The 17,597-nt window shown below is 35.0% G+C and overlaps 1 long non-coding RNA gene across 1 annotated transcript in view; it reads right to left on the bottom strand.

The window, feature by feature from the left end:
* The window catches only part of LOC129491358 (uncharacterized), a 175,194-nt gene that overhangs the window by 142,609 nt on the left and 14,988 nt on the right, over positions 1–17,597 (bottom strand). Inside the window, exon 5 of the long non-coding RNA XR_010114122.1 lies at positions 15,701–15,791. This is a non-coding gene — a long non-coding RNA (uncharacterized lncRNA). The remainder of the gene's footprint in view (positions 1–15,700; positions 15,792–17,597) is intronic.

Genomic DNA, 17,597 nt, shown 5'->3' with positions numbered 1-17,597 from the left:
CCAACTCACCCTCATGAGTGAACCTGGATGAAACCAGCAGAGGAAGCACCCAGCCAACCCATAGAATCAAGAGAAATAAGGAGTTGTTGTTGTTTTAAGCCTCTAAGTTTTAGGGTGCTTTGCTATACAGCAAGGACAAACGATACCTCAGCTTGGGCGCAAAGTATGCTGCTATCAAAAGACTCTTATAAATGTGCTATGTAATGTGGTGGATCAGATCCAGAGAGCTGAATGACTTATGGCTCAAGTCATGAAGACACAGGTCCTAGTGTCTTCAGAGATTTCATACAACTTCTCAATAGCATATTTGTCAATAAGGAAAAAATACATTTATCAAATACAATATCAACAATGTAGGAAGTGTATAAAAGAAGGAGGGGGAGGTTATAGTTTTCTACCTGTTTTAAGGCAGATTAAAACAAAATCTTGGCTATAACTGAAAAAGAAATAAAACATGGTGCTCTAGAAAAATATAGAAGTATATGTATGAAACTCATAAAGACTCTAAAGTTTTCCTATTGATAATTTATCAAATTGGCTATGCTGGAAGAATTTTCCCAAAGTTTCCTTTCACTTACAGTTCCAGATTACAGTTGATCAAAATCAAAATTCACATGAGGTTTTTAAGAGTTGGAGGTGGGCCAGGTGCGGTGGCTCATACCTGTAATCCCAGCACTTTGGGAGGCAGAGAAGGGTGGATCACCTGAGGTCAGGAGTTCGAGACCAGCCTGGCCAGCATGGTGAAACCCAGTCTCTACTTAAAAAAAAAAATTAGCCAGGTATGGTGGCACATGCCTGTAATCCCAGCTACTCAGGAGGCTGAGGCAGGAGAGTCACTTGAACCCACAAGGCAGAGGTTGCATTGAGCAAAGATCACGCCACTGCACTCCAACCAGGAAAACTCCATCTCAAAAAAAAAAAAAAAAAAAAAAAAAAGTTGGAGGTAAAGCTGTAGTCATTATACTCTGAAGTTTGTCATGGCTAGATGCAGTGAAAGATAGATGCAGAGATGCCTATAGATTCCAGCTTGTCCTTACTTCACTTCTGTTCCATGTCCAGTTCTGTTGCTCATCTGTGGCACTGCTGTTCAACTGCTACCCCAGACACACCACCTGACACAGAGGCAACAGCTTTCCATATACTTCTCTACTCTCTCCCCTTCACAGTACAACTTCAGCATCTGGACATGCTTTGCTTCCCAGATTTTCCTGTAAGCTACTGGTTCTCTCATACCAGTGTGTCAAAAGGACCACTGAATGGTCCTTTTATTTGATTGTTCAACTCCTCCTTTTGGACATTTCTTCAGCTTTACCCTCACATTTGTATAAGGTCTTTCTATTATGGATTCTATATATCATAATAGTTTTGTTCCCCAACTGAACTCTGACAGAGTAACACAACTGATCAGAAATGAGATGCAAAGGATGAGATTTTGCTCTGGCATTCTATGTGATCACAGTTTTATTTTGAGGCTCCCGTATTAGTTTGCTTTTATAGCATGAGTGATGCTGGAAAATGTCCTTACATTATAAGGGACACACAGCTCACTCATTCTTCACCTGGCATGGAGAAACAGAGGGTAAGAAAAAACATTAAAATCATTCCTGCCCCTCACTTGCTCCAGTTATAAATCCAAGAGGACTCAGAAGGTATTTTTACAGAATAGCATGGGGGATTATGATACTATCTGAAAAGATAAAGATCTCCTATGCAAAAATTGTATTGAGGAATAGTAATTGTGGACATTTTTTAAAACCAGAAATAGAGAAAACTAACACTAGACATTTTAGTGAGACAAGAAAATGTTTATGGCATTTGAAGGAAAATGTATGTCAGAAATAATTTAAATAGGTTTCAGTGCCCGTCATAAATACCAAAATACTGAAAGAAGAGTCTGTAGGCAAATGTAACCTTGAGAGGTATAAATTAGTAAAGAAGAAAAAATTTTCTGTAAGACAAATTCAAATGTGTCAGGAAGAAATAAATGCTAGGCAGTCCATGCTTCATACAATTGAGCTTTGGACTTCTGAAAGTATTAGGAGCACAAAAAAGTTATGTTTGTGGTGTTTTCCATGGTGGCTAGAAGGAGTTTTGAAATTATAAAAAAGGCTACAAGACTATAATTCTGAAATATATATATAAATGTTTTTAAGTTTGATGGATCGTGCCAAACATATGCTATTGGTTTTCACTTATTTTGGGCCCTAAATATTTGACCCTGGGCCAAAGCAGTTGCAAAATCTATACCAGTGGTTCTCTAACTAGAGTGACAAGAAATCACCTGGGGATTTGCTAAAAATAAAACATCTGTACTTATAGCCAGAGATTCTGATTCAACAGATCTTGAGCAGAACCAGGGAATTTGTACCTTCTCAAAATGTTCTAGATTATTCTGACCTAGACAGTTCAAGGTCACACCTTGGGAAACAGTTATCCAGGCCCAACAGAATTGGATTCCACTTACGTATGAAAATACATAAATGTTATTTAAAAGTTTTAAAATAAAACATAATGTCCACCGTGCCACTTTGCTGAAGACAAAGTAAAGAAAACTCAACCGTACCATTTGCTTTTGTCCCCAAGGAAAATGCATATGTTTATTATTTGTGCGTGTGTGAGTGTGTGCATCAACATCCTGTGCTGATGACCTTGATGTGGTTGCAGCTGTGCCTCAGGTGTGAAAGCGTGAGGATCTCAAGTTTGCTAGCAGGCCCAGGAAGGTGGCTCCAGACAAAAGCAAAATCTTCTTCCATTGTGTATTGCTTATTCCAAAAAATGCATAAAATTGATCATATGAATTTCCTGATGCAATGAAAATCTATATTTTCTTTCTAATAGAGTATATTTAGGAAAATCAAGGAAAACTTTGGTTCACTATAAAGTGTTTACTTTCAGCAGAAGAGGTAATGTTCAAACATTCAGTTTTCAAAAACAGCAGAGGAACGAACATTTTGTGTTTAAGGATTTCTCAATAATTCAGATGTGAAATGGGATATCAATTTTCCAAACTTGGCATCTCAATTTTGCTTATTTTTCTCTGAGTGAAAATGGCATATCTGAAATGTCATTGCATTTAACAACGACAAGTGTTTCAAATGTTCTCTCTTGCATCTCTGCTTTGTAGACTGTGTTTTCCCTGACTGAAATGCCTTCCCTACACCTTCTTCACCTAACTAAATCCTGCTTTCCCTAGACACTCAGCTCAGAACCCATCTCCTCCAGGGGACTTTGTCTGAAATGCCCCTCTCCCAACTGCCTCAACCCCTGAATTAGACATTTCTTTTTATACGGCCTCATAGTGGCTATAGCTTCCCTCAGTGCACTATGATACTGACTCCTGTAGCCCCTTTGACTTTGCCAATAACCCGGGAATTCACTGAGGTCAAAAGCCTTGCCCTATTTGTTTCTGTGCATTTCTGGAGCTGAGCAAATAGTAAGAGTTTTTTTTAAATCTGCATAATAAGTGGAGGTTAAAAATTGAACATTATTTGCCATACATTAAACCCTAATAAAGCATAACATTTGTGTTTGATCATTAGTGTCATATGCGTACATTTTAAAAAACAGGCCATTAGTTGTAAGATGTGTAACAACATCAAGAAAAGCAAACATTATATCACACACCACAGCAGCAAACACACACATTATCGCATAACTAAGAAAGTAGCATCATACGTTTAACTGCTGCAAAGTTAGCATGATTAGTAGGTGTTTTCCTCATCACACTGAAAAATACACACACATACACACACACTCAAAAGCAATAAAGTTTTCTGACCCTTTTTGTTTGCTCCACATATACCACCAAGGTGTGCAAATGTTGATCTTGCTATTTTCTTTGGTCTTATAATAGGAATAATCCAGAACTATTCTTTGAGTTATCCTCACCAAATTGTCCTAACCAAAAATAAGAACACAAAAAAGTGCTTAATTTTCAGAGAAAAGGCATATTTTCTTTCATTGATTTAATCATTTAAAATATAACTCCACCACTTAATTAGCATTGCTTACTTGAGTACAATTTTACATTTGTTTTTACTGTCCAAAACTTTTTTTAAGTACAGATTGCTTATTTGTTTTGTATTCTTTTCTCTAACTGCAAGTTGAGCTGTGCAATGCCAAGCAAACTGTGATTAAGAAAATTAGTTTTGCTTTTAATCAATTAAATTAAAAAGTTGGCACATGAAACTCATAGCTCCTTAAAAGAATGACTAAATAAAAAAGAGGTAGTTTAATATTTAGCACAGTGAGACAATAGTCAGAAGGTAATAAAAACAGACATTTTAAAATAGATAAAAGTGACAAATCTATATAATGTATAGGGTTTACTCCAATAATTAATATCTTATGAAAGAGTGAGTGCAAATCACTGCACTTTATTCAGTGCAATCAGATTGAACCTACTGTCTGCCTGTAAAGCTATCATTGCACAGGCATTTATATCCTCAGCAAACAAATATTGTTCAGGTAGGAAGATGAACACATATGGAAGGGCAAAACCTGAATATTTCAAACGGAAAACTATTTATTGAACTCAAAAAGAATAACGACCTCAAATAGTTTTGCCCTACATTCACTCAAAAATCCCTATATCACTTTATATCATCTTAGAAATCAAAAAGCTTTATGATTTCAAATATAGTACAGGTTGAGATGTGAGTGAAGATGCATTTATCTTTTTAGAAGTATAATACCTGGTTTGTTTATATACATACATACATATATATATATAATTTCTTTTTAAAAGAGGGGCACCTACATTTTGGATTCTGAGATAGGCATGAACAAATATATTGATATAAATTATTCCAAAAGAAGTAGACATTGATGAACAGATTAGCAACCTCAAAGATCAAGCAAACCATTCTGTCAGAATGCATTGAGAAGGGTAAAGGTGTAGAAAGTGTGAAGAAACAGAAAAAATAAGGTATAGATTTAAAAGTTTCAATTTCTATTTAACAGAGACTCAATAAAGACAGAATTAATAAGGAATAAGGTTGGAATAATGAAAGAAAAATAAAAAAATTTCCCTGAGCTGGAAAAACAGATGCACATCTTTAATCTGATAGGACTGTCAACTCCCAAGCAGAAATGTTCATAACCTGGTGAAAATGTAGAACTTCAAAAATAAAGAAAAAAATCACAAAACCTACACAAAAATATGAAAAGAGTTATTTTCAGCTTCAAAAGCATGAAATTAGAATGAGAATACATAAGCATTAACTGCAATCTGGATCCTAGAAGACAATGAAAAAATGTCTTCTTGGGTTCTGAGATTACATTATTTTGAACCAAGAATTCTACGTCCAGCAAAATTATCAATCATGTATAAGAGTAAAGGAAAACATTCATGGGCATAAAAAGACTCTGACAGCTTAAAATCCACAAACTTTTTATACCAGAATTACTCAATTCAGTACTCAAATGAAGCAATATATATACATATATATATATACACGTATATATATATATACACATATATATACGTGTATATATATACACACATATATATACGTGTATATATATACACGTATATATATGTGTATATATACACGTATATATATACGTGTATATATATACACATATACATACACATGCAATAAAGAAAAAAGCATGATATAAAAAGTAGAAAAAAACCATTAAAATCTTTATTCAATTTAAATTATCGTTATTTATTAAGTAACAGACATTTAAGGCAATTGTATAATTCTTATTCTCTAGAAATACTTTTTTAAAATAGCAAGTATATACCCATAAAAAAGGAGAATATTATATTATATACTCCTTTATACCAATACACTAGTAAATCTAGAAATCAAGACTCCAGGATCCTGGATTCTAGGTTTCAATGGGTCCATAATCTTAGATGTTAAAATAAATTATGTCTTTATTTCCACTCATCTCTAACTCAAGCTTAGCGTGGCCTTCAATTATGAATTTAGGTAACAAACACAGAGATATTAGCAATATTTGTGACCTTCATCAATAAAAGTAACAGAAATGGTGACAGAGGCTCCTTGACTTATGTTGGGGTTACATCCTGGTAAACCCATCATAAGTTAAAAATATCTCAAAGTCAAAAATGCATTTAATAAACCCAAGCGATTGAACATCATAGCTTAGTCTAAACTGTCTTAAATGTGCTCAGAACACTTACATTAGCCTACAGTTGATCAAAATCCTCAAATAAAAGGCTTATTTTATAACAAAATGTTGAATGTATCATGGAGTTTATTGAATACTGTACTGAAAGTGAAAAACAGAATGATTTTATGGGTACTCTAAGTACAATTTCTACTGAATGTATATTGTTTTCACACCATTGTAAAGTCGAAAAATCTTAAGTTGAGCCATCATAAATCGGGGACCATCTGTATGTCACTTTTCAGTTGGTGCATCTATGTGAAACTATCATTCATGACAGTCATTAGATCAGCCTATAAATTGCACATAATCTCCAAGTTTCTGTCTACAGATGCCCCTGCAAATGAGCTGACCACCCACCAGGCAAATGTGCCTACTTATCTACGTTCTCATCTTGGTGACCCAGCTCCTATTTTGCTCTCTAAAATTTTTATCTACCTATATTCATCAATACATGAAAGGGGGTGAGTTTTTTGCACTACTTAATAAAGCTTTGCAGAAGAGGACAGTTGAAATGAGAATTTTTAACTCTCCATAAGGCAGTATGGTATGTTATAATATAGATAACTGTTGAGCTGAAAGTATTAGCCTTGGAAGTTCAAACAAATCACATGATTGAGATAACTGCTGAAGTATTATTTAAAGTAACTTCTTGTTATTCACAGATTGTGTGGTGATACAGGCCATACGTGTTGCAAGTTGCACAGGTAGTATTTTCTTTTATTTGACTTCCGCTTCAATTCCCTTTTCATACACTGTGTTATGAGGTAAAGGAGGTAAGCACACAGAATATATTATTCAAGCAGGGTTTATACATTTTTATTCCATAAAATTACTGAGTATATTGAGATAGCATTGTGAGAAAACCATGTATGTAAACAGAAAACACACACACATTTTTGTAGGAAGGCACAGAAAGTCATGTGACTCCACTCCCAAGTAGGATTTTTTTAAATGATTCTAAGAAGAGGTCTTTATCAACTTCATCAACTTGATCAACTGCCAAAGAGTTCCACAGGGAAGAAACAAATCCCTAATCTAGATGAAGGACAAAGTAGATGTTTTCTGAAGATAAAAATTACCAAAACGAACCAAGGAAGTAGAAGAACATTGAGATAGACCAGTAATTTTAGGAGAAACTAAAGAAAACGATAATCAAAGATTGGCATACACACAGGCACACACACACATACACTAATATCACCCTTACCACTACTCAAAGACTTGTACCAAAATGCTGCTACCAAACTTTCAAGGAACAAATTTCTTTGAGCACCGAGTAAAAGGAAAAAGCAAAGAAACAAAAGAAAGTTTCCCAAGTCATTCTACAAGTCAAGGAGAATAAACCCTGATATCAAAACTAAGAAAAGCATGTCTACATAGGAAAACTGTTAAAATAATATTACATAAAAATATATACAAAATTCCTAAATGAAATAACAGCAAAGCAAATACATTTCTTCCATGTAAAAAGAAGGAAGAGAGAGAAAAGATACACAATTAAGAAGGTTTATAAATTGGTATATGGAAGTCAAGCCTTCAATTTTCTCTATATTATGAGACATCATCAACCTCTGAGAGGGAAAGTTGGAGGAGATCCAGGGAAATCTGACTTTTGAGGGGAATAGAGACCATTTGAAATAATAGTGGCAGACAGTGGGAGGGTGACCTAACCAGAGAAACTAGCAGGATTGCCGGGTAGTATTGAGTGTCTTAAAAGGTGGGACATAACTGCCCTATGGCAGGATTTTCTTCAACAGTGTTTGTCTGCTTGTTTACACAGGGAATTTAGAGTTGTGGTTTTGCAGATGGGGCAAAAAAAGAGAGCGTCAAATGAAATAATAACTATATAAGCTGGAAAAGGAGGGAAGTGAAAAGCAGAGAGGAAATGAAGAAAAAGGTCAAATCTATAAATCCTGCTGTTGGAACAGAATGGTGAGAGTAGCTGATAAGTATGATAAGTAGTTGATAAGAATAATCAGAGTAGTTGATAAGAAAGGGTATTACACAATCATATTATGGAATACCACGTAGCAATTTAAAGAATGTAGTAGATCTATATGCACTAACACGTAAAATTCTCCAAGATAAACTGTTGAATAAAAAACCAAAACAGAAGTTAGCATGTGTGTGTGTGTGCACGTGTGTGTGTGTGTGTGTGTCCCCTACCAAATTATGTAATTGAAAGGAAAAGGGCTTACAATTTTTATTTTACTTTCCTATAGTTTGAGATTTTTACACCTGCTATACATTTTTATTTTAAGAATATTTTAAAAAGCTATTTTCATGTTGGAAAAATGGTATTCAAAATTTCTATATATACAGATTCTACTGTTAACATTCTATTTGTTTTTATCCAGTATTTTTGATGCAAATTTTTTTTCTTACAAAAGGGAATCACATTGTGCATACTGTTTTTAATCAGCTTTTTTAACCATTTCCATGGCATTAAATATTTCTCTAGTATCATTTTTAATGGCTGAATAGAGCCTGGTTGTTAAATATTTATGCTTTATCCAGTTCTTGTTTCTACGAAAAACACTTACATAAAAATCTTGTAGCTATAATTTTGCAAACATCTATGACTATTTTCTTAGCATGAATCCCCTAAAGTAAAAATGCTGGTTTAAAGGTTTTATGCAAAATTTGGAGGCATTCAACAGATATGGCCAAACTGCCTTCCAGAAAGATTTTAAAAATTTACACTTTCAACAACAGCATACAACAGTGGCTCTTTTCCATGCCATTTTGCCAACACTGAGAGTGTGATTTCTTTAAAATGTTGAAAATCTAGTTTCAGTATCAGGTCACTAAAACTAGATTTATCTTGAAGATAAGCATTTTTTAAATTATAACTCTACATTAAATTATATTTGCAAACTCAAATACTATAGTGATGACCTCAAAGCAGTCAGTTTGATTCTGTGGGATGAAGAAATCAGGGAAATATTTGTGTACCTATTGCAGACGTTTTCCTAAGCTTCTGTTCTTTGCCAAGCAGTTGCACTAAAAGATTGAGGATTAAGTTCTCAAAGTCTCATTCTAGCCTCCAATGAGTATAATTATTAAAATTTAAATATAGCTTTAAAAACTGTGCATTGGACCTTTGTGCCATTGAAGAAGGTCAAGTTCAAGCCCCTTATTTAAAACGACCTCTCCCTAAGAGATCACAAAAGGAAGCCTATTAACATTACATTTTTCCTTTTTCTTTTCTTCTTTGTTCATTTTAAAACACAGCTAATACAGACTGAAAGCTAAAATTGCAGAAAACAGTCGTGGTTTATACTCGGTTGATGCAGCATCAAAATTGAGTGTGCTCCCCCTGAACGAACTGGACATGATTATTAGTGGAAATCCTTGTTGAATTATCCATCTAAACAAAGCCTAGCTGTTTTGTTTTCTAAACAGAGCTACTAGAAAGGACCCATGAAATATTGCCATCTTAGGCATTTGGGGAAATTCAAAGTTTGGTATGGCTAAAGTCTGGTTATTAAACATTCTGTTATTCCTGTAAAAGACAGTGGTAAGTTTTCAAATACGAATGCTGTTTGAAATTCTTTAGCACTAAACTTCAAGACTATGAAATGGTCTAATTTAAAAAAAATTATTCTTTTGGAAAGACAAAAAGATATTTGCTTGCTATTGCTGCAGTTATGCTGTATATATGCAAATGAAAAAATAATCTACTGAGAAAAAGATGAAGATGATGGTTGCAAATGGTTTTATTGTGTAAACACAGCCATACTCTTCAAATTAATTATGACAGTGTTAACTTTTATTGTTCATTCTCATGTAAAAATTTCAAAAATGCTACAATGCTGAAAAAAGAGTAGCTGAGGGAGATCAAAGAGGATCAAAAACAATTGAAACCTCTGGTGTCTTAGCAGTTATCAAAGAAAATCACATATCTCCCAAGACATTCAATACTTATTTATTTCACTAAAAACACACAGCTGAAGCCAAGAAAAGAAAAATGATACCACAGTAAAACGCTATTTTTGCTCTGTAGTTTCACCCAGGATCTTTTCAAATGTGTAAAGACCTGCTTATCTTATTTAAAAAATTATTACAGAACCCTAAAACTAAACTTTTACTTTTCCTACTAATTACCTATTTTTTTCATTGTTGAGCTCCAATTATAAAAGGTCCATGTTAGCCACGTCTATTTCATTTTATTTCCAGCACAATTTTTTTGTAATAGCCCTATCAAAATATTAAGTTGTTAGTTTCAGTTGAGTTACCACATAAGAGTGATGCCATGTGATAAGGGAGGTGCTAGACCATATGGAAATTTACTAAAGGGGATGTGCTGAAACCTAGTTACAAATTTCCTGGAAGCCTTCACCCACCTCAAGGATATAAAAGTGTCAGGTTTGAGAGATGAAAGAGGAATTTCTGAGGAGGACCACTTTGAAAAGAACTGCTCTTGAGTCCAGTTCCCAAGAGGGAGAGGGGACACTGCTACCTCCTGCAGTATGAAGTGAGATTCATTTCTTAAAATCCTGTACTTCACATGACAAAATTGCAGTGTAGAACAAAGACTGGTAAACTTCAACTGGAAATGGCCAGAAAGTGCATATTTTAGCCATTGTGCACCACATATTTTCTGTTGGAGCTACTCAACTCTGTTACAGCGTGGAAGCAGCTATAGACAATACATACATAAGTGGACATGACTGTGTTTCAATAAACTTTATTGGACACTGAAGGGCACCAAAATTTGAATTTCATATAATTTCTAATATGCCATGAAACATTCTTCTTTTTTTTTTTTCAACCACTTAAAAATGTAAACATCATTCTTAGCTTCTGGACCATACAAAAACAGTCAGCGGACAGGATTTGCTTGGCTTTCATAGTTTCCCAACTCTTGGTGTAGAATAGGGGTGTCCAATCTTTTGGCTTCCCTGGGCCACACTGGAAAAAGAAGAATTGTCTTGGGCCACACATAAAATACACTAACACTACCAACAGCTGATGAGCTTTAAAAAATCGCTAAAAAAAATCTCACAATGTTTTAAGAAACTTTACAAATTTGTATTGAGCTGCATTTAAAGCTGTCCTGGGCAACAGGCAGCCACAAGGCCATCGGTTGGACAAGCTTGGTGTAGAACACAATTTAGTACTGAGTGGTTCAGATGCAACAATAAGAGAAGTGTAAGAAAAAGAGATACATCATTGAGATCCCTTCATAGAAAAGTCAAAACTTAAATTGAATCTGGAAGATAGTAAAATAATTTGGATGAAAGGAAAAAGGGATGTTTCCAGTCAGCAATAGCATGATGAGTTGAGTGTGGTATTTAATAAATAGTGAGATTATGCTGAGTAGAGCAGACAGTCCTTATTATCCATCAGCTATTGGGTATCTGTGTGTGTGACCATAAAGTAGATAAAATGTAAATATTGCTTCTCCATCTCTCTCTTCTATTCTTGTAGAATTGCTTTTAGAAAAATATTGAACCTCCACCTTCTAGCCTTCATGAATCAAATTTTCTTCCAAAATTTTCTTCTCTGCACTTCTTTGATCTTTATTCTGGATGACTTCCTCAGATCTGTTTTCTAGTATAATTCTTGTTCTTCATTGTGTCTAATCTCGTGTGTAACACTTCCATTGAGGTTTTAATATCAACGGCTTACATGGGTTATTTCTAAAATTCCATTTTTTCCAAAATCTTCCTTTTCTAGTTTCATACTGTCTTTTTTTCTTAAACAAATTAAACATACTTATTTCAAACTATATTTTAGATTTTTTTTATTATCTTTAGTTTTTAGAGTGTTAATTCTCTGGGTTCATTGCTGATGAGGATTTGTTTCTTTGCTGTATAATTTTTGATAGTAAACTGACATTCAATAGCTTTTTACCTGAGAGACTCTCATGCTCAGGCTTATGAAAACATCCCTGCAAAGTGGTTTTGCATTTGTCCCTGCCAAACCCATAGGAGTGTTACCCATTTCATAACCATTTCTACATTCGTTTATTAGCTTCTGTGCCATATAGATAGTATGAATTTGGATCCCACAACTACAAAGAGTGCAGGTTTGAGTTTGATAATTTATGAGTGATTATTTTCCCACTTGTGGCCCCTAGCATAAGGCTCACATCTTTGACACCTCCCTGGCCAATGATTGGTCTTTCCTACACCCTGTGTTGTTGAGGATGCAGGGTCCAGTTCTAGCTCCTTACCTTATCCAGGCCTGAAGCTTTCTTTCCTGTCCCAGCAATGGCACTACAACTTTAGTCCTGCACTCAGGTCCAGGGTTTCGAATGTCTACAGACCATCGCTTTCTGTGTTGGCACCTGGGAATTTTCCCTGTTCGAGTTTACCTACACATTTCATACATTTTAAAAACAATATTTTATCTAGGATTTCTGTACTTGGAGGGAAAAAGGAGACTTGCCATTCATTTCCATCTGAGAAATTATCCAGAAGACCCAGTGGCTTTTATTTTCAAGGTGACAAGACAAACACATGTGAGGACTAAGGGGGTGAAGATTTTAAATGTGGACAGGAAGAAGGCAAAGATTTTAAAAAGGCAGAAAAATAAGATCCTATCAGAGAAACAGAGGACTGAGAGGTCTCTGTAGGTAGATGTTTTGTATGTTTAACTTTTTATTTTGAAATAATTTTACATTTACAGAAGATTTGTAAAGATAGCACTGAGCTCCCATATACCCTTCACTCAGGTTCTTCTAATGTTAGCATCTTACATGACCAGGGTACAATGATCAAAAGTAAGCAATTAACATTGGTACAGTATCATTACCTGAATTACAGACTTTATTCAGATTTTGCCAGTTTTCCACTAATGTCCTTTTTCTGTTCCTGGGTCCAATCCGGGATTCCACATTGTATTTAATTCTTCATCACCTTAGTCTCCTCCAATCTGGGACAATTCCTTGTTTATCATTGTCTTTCATGACACTCTTGCGAAATACCTGTCAGGTATTTTGTAAAACACTCCTCAATTTGCATTTTTTTCGCAGTAATAACTATTTATTTATTTATTTATTTTTAGAGGTTTACTTTGTATTTCAAATATTGGGTCTCCTAGTCTGAGTAATTCTTTTTTTTTTATACTTTAAATTTTAGGGTACATGTGCACAACGTGCAGGTTACATATGTGTACATGTGCCATGTTGGTGTGCTGCACCCATTAACTCGTCATTTAACATTAGATATATCTCCTAATGCTTTCTCACGATCAAACTGAGGCTATGTATTCACAGGAAAGACACCACAGAGGTGAGGTGCTCTTTTCAGTACATCATATTCGCGGTACCTGTTGTCAGTATGTCTTATTACTGGTGATGTTGACCTTGATCATTTGGCTAATGTGGTGTTTACCACACTTTTTAACTATTGTAAAGGTTTTTGTTTGTTTGTTTTTGTTGTTTTTTGTTGTTGTTGTTGTTTTTGAGACAGAGTCTTGCTCTGTTGCCCAGGCTGGAGTGCAGTGGCACAATCTTGGCTCACTGCAACATCTGCCTCCTGGGTTCAAGCAATTCTCCCACCTCAGCCTCCCGAGTAGCTGGGATTACAGGCACCTGCCACCACGCCCAGCTAATTTTTTGTATTTGGAGTAGAGACGGGGTTTCACCATGTTGGCCAGGCTGGTCTTGAACTCCCGACCTCGTGATCCACCCGCCTTAGCCTCCCAAAGTGCTAGGATTACAGGTGTAAGCCACTGCACCTGGCCCCAAATAACCATTTTCTCTCAAAACATTGTTGATTAATTTATGCATGCATAGGCAGATCCTCCCTGCAGCAACGTTTCACCAGTGTTCTAGTGTTCTCACAATGATTTTCTATTTCCTCCTTTCCTTTTACATCTATTATTTGGAATTATTCTGTAAGAAGTTGTCCTTTCTCTACCATTTACTTTTATTCAATCATTTATTTATATCAGTATGGACTAAATTGTGTTTATTTTATTCTGCTTCATAATTCAATATTTTATTTTGTCTTTGAAATTGGTCTAGCTTTGGCCATTGGTAGCTCTTTCAGGTTGGCTCCTGTGTTCTCTCAATGTGCCCCCACCCTTTTCTTGAGTACTTACTTTTTGGTACCATGACATCCTCCAGGCTCATCTTCTTTTATCCCTGCCCCAGCCCTAGACAAATCACTTTTCCAAGGAGCTCTGTAATTGTATTAAACCATAGTGGTGGATAGTTTGAACCCTCTCCTTTCATTCAGGGAATGAGAACAGAGTCAGAAGAGCAGCTAAGGAATTTCAGATAAGTCCAACATTCAGAGACTGAGTAGAAAAGAGGTTGGGAGCCAACAAATGAAAAGAGAAGGAACCACGAAAGAAATGGGAGCAAACTTAGAGCATGGTATCAGAGAAGCTGAGAAGACATCCTCAGCTCTAACTTCAGGGTCCCCGATCATTTCCTACCTGATCCCTGCCACCTTAATCTATTCCCTCTAAAGAGAAAATAGGAATTTTCCGGGCAGATATCCTTACTATCCTGGCCTAACCACATCCCTAACTCTGCTGGAACTGCAGTAAACATAGCCACAACCAGCAAATTCAGCCCTAAGGACTTTAGACCTTCACCTCACAAGCTGAAATGCTTTTCCCTCCTCTCTCATAACCAAGTATCACTCATCTTTCCAAAGCCAGGCAAGTCACAACTTTTCTTGAAGCTTTTCCCAAACTCTCAGCCTACATTTATCCACTGCTTTTTATAAATATCATGGTTCTTATCTCTTCAGTCATTTTAGTACTTGCATTATATTCTCTAAAAATTTTTTGTTTCATATAATTTATTACCCAACAATACTGTAGTTCCTTTAGGTGAGAGCCCATACTTCATGCTCTCTGGTATGCATAGTAGTTGGTAAAATCTAACTAATAATAGACATTTAGTAAATATATGTCAATTTAACATTTATATCCAATCACTATAGATAGTCATCAAAGAAATAGTTGAAAACTGGGAAGATTCCAGGAGCTATCTTATCTATTCAGGAATGTTAAAAACTACTCCTTAAGATACAAAGCTGGAATAGCTATCAAATTCCTTATGGCCTTGGTCACATTACAAGAAAATGTAACCCTGAGCCACAACAATTCTTATTTCTCATCAGAAAATAATTCATCAGGATATTTATGGCTTATCTATTAATAAAATAAGTCATTATGGTATTTTACACAACCCTTTCTTGCTTTGTTTTAGAACAACTACCTAATTTTCTATTTTCAAAATCAACTACTTGTTATGGAATAACTAATATATAAAGCTATTAAATTTTCAAAGGACAAATGGAAGCATATTAATGGAATTCATTTTTTAAAGGTGAATGATTATTTTCCTTATTAAAAAGATAATGCTTGTTAGTTGAAGGGTCAAGAAAATACATATGAGAAAAAAAATGTATTTCATAATCCCACACCCCAAACCAGAGACCATTAACATTTCATTGTATAACATACTATAAGTATATATGGGGGGGTGGTGTATGAGATGATTTTATGCAAATTATTTTGTAACTTACCTTTTTCACTTAATATTTAGTATTTTCTCACATTACTAAATATGTTTCTACATTACCTCTTTGTGGTTGTGAATGGAATGTCAGATTGGATGTATCTTCATTTACTAAACTTCCAATATATGCCACGCTGTGATAAACATTCTTATGCTAAATTGGGAACACAATCATAATTATTTCATTAGCATAAATTTATAAAAGTAAATCTCTCTGTATGAATAGGTTTATACAGCTTAAGGGTTTTCTTGTTTTGTTTTTTAATGACCAGTGCCCACCTGCCCATCAGAAAGGTTGTGCCAATTTACCATCCCAATCATTAGTAGTTAAAGCAACTTTCAGACACTATATCATTTCATATTTCTAAAAAAACCATGTATCTTTCTGAAGAGTTTCTATAAAGATGATGAAGTAATGCTACATTTTCTTTTATCTACTATGGGAGTGCCCTTTTTCCCTTCAACTTTTATAAATTTTTAAGTATTTTGCTACCTGATATAAAAAATGCAAAACACCACAAATTATTTAGTATGAGTAGCAAAGAAAGCACAAGATCATCTGAGCAATATAGTCTAAGAGAACATGGCTGCAGCTAAGGAAGAGTAATGAAATTGATTAGTCAAGCTCCTATTTATAAATCTCTTGTCAAGAAAAATTATTTTTAAGTAAGTTTTTCTGCTTTCTTTGGTATTCTTAGTGTATTTGCATGAAAGATAATATTTTGCACTTTTATTTGAGATTTACCATTTTTTCTTATAAAAGAGAATCAGGCTTAGCCAACACTTGCATGTGCACAAACATATCATGGAAAGATAACTGACACATTTAAAGTAAGAAATAATGATGTTTCCCAGTAGAAATGTGATCATTAGTTATTTATTTATATTTATATTCATTTATACACTCACCTTTACACAAAAAATTTTAGACAGCAAATTTATATTTTAAATAACAGAATAACAAAATAATTGGCTAAACTTACTATTTTAAACAAACCAATAATTCCAAGACAAAGAGAAATACAAATATGTCAGTATGATAGCTCTGCTTGAATTTAAAATTTGATTCCATGAATTGTCTGCTCCTGTTTGAGCCACAGGTCTTCATTGCTAAGAAACATATCAAACTTACTTAATAAAAAACATTAAAATGACAATTTAATAATTTTCAATTATTAATACTTATTGCAAGAGAAAAATGTACACAAGTACTTAAAAGAAACAAATGGTTAATATATAAACTTTTCCATTTCTCTAGATAAAAGTCAGAAGAGCAGTGTTGGACTAAGATTACTTTTGAACAACTTTTGAAACATTTGATCAGGCTGCAGTTTAAAAAACTAGCCCACTTTCCCCTTCAAAGATTTGAAGGCAGAGGATAACATCAACATTTTCCTTTCTACTCACCCAGCATCAATCATGGGTGACAATCTCCACAAGATTGCTTTAAGGCCGGGCGCGGTGGCTCACGCCTGTAATCCCAGCACTTTGGGAGGCCGAGGCGGGTGGATCACGAGGTCAGGAGATCAAGACCATCTTGGCTAACACAGTGAAACCCCGTCTCTACTAAAAATACAAAAAATTAGCTGGGCGTGATGGCGGGCGCCTGTGGTCCCAGCCACTCGGGCGGCTGAGGCAGGAGAATGGCGTGAACCCGGGAGGCGGAGCTTGCAGTGAGCCGAGATGGCGCCACCGCAGTCCCGCCTGGGCGAAAGAGCGAGGCTCCGTCGCAAAAAAAAAAAAAAAAAAAAAAAAAAAAAAGATTGCTTTAAGTTGAACAATCTTTTAAACTAAGATTGTATTCTTAAAGAGAGATGAAGTTGGTATCTAAGAAAAAAAGAAACACTTTACTGATCCCCAAAGAGGCGTTAAGAAAGCCAAAGATCGCATAAGCCGTCTGTCTGGTAGTGGCAACAGCACAAGGAAAAGCTATTACTAAACATGACAGGGCCCACCAGGA

The sequence above is a fragment of the Symphalangus syndactylus genome, chromosome 10, assembly GCF_028878055.3.
Source record: "Symphalangus syndactylus isolate Jambi chromosome 10, NHGRI_mSymSyn1-v2.1_pri, whole genome shotgun sequence".
In the NCBI taxonomy this organism is placed as follows: domain Eukaryota; kingdom Metazoa; phylum Chordata; class Mammalia; order Primates; family Hylobatidae; genus Symphalangus; species Symphalangus syndactylus.
Note: the sequence above shows the minus strand (reverse complement) of the source record. Positions and strands in the feature narration are given on the sequence as shown.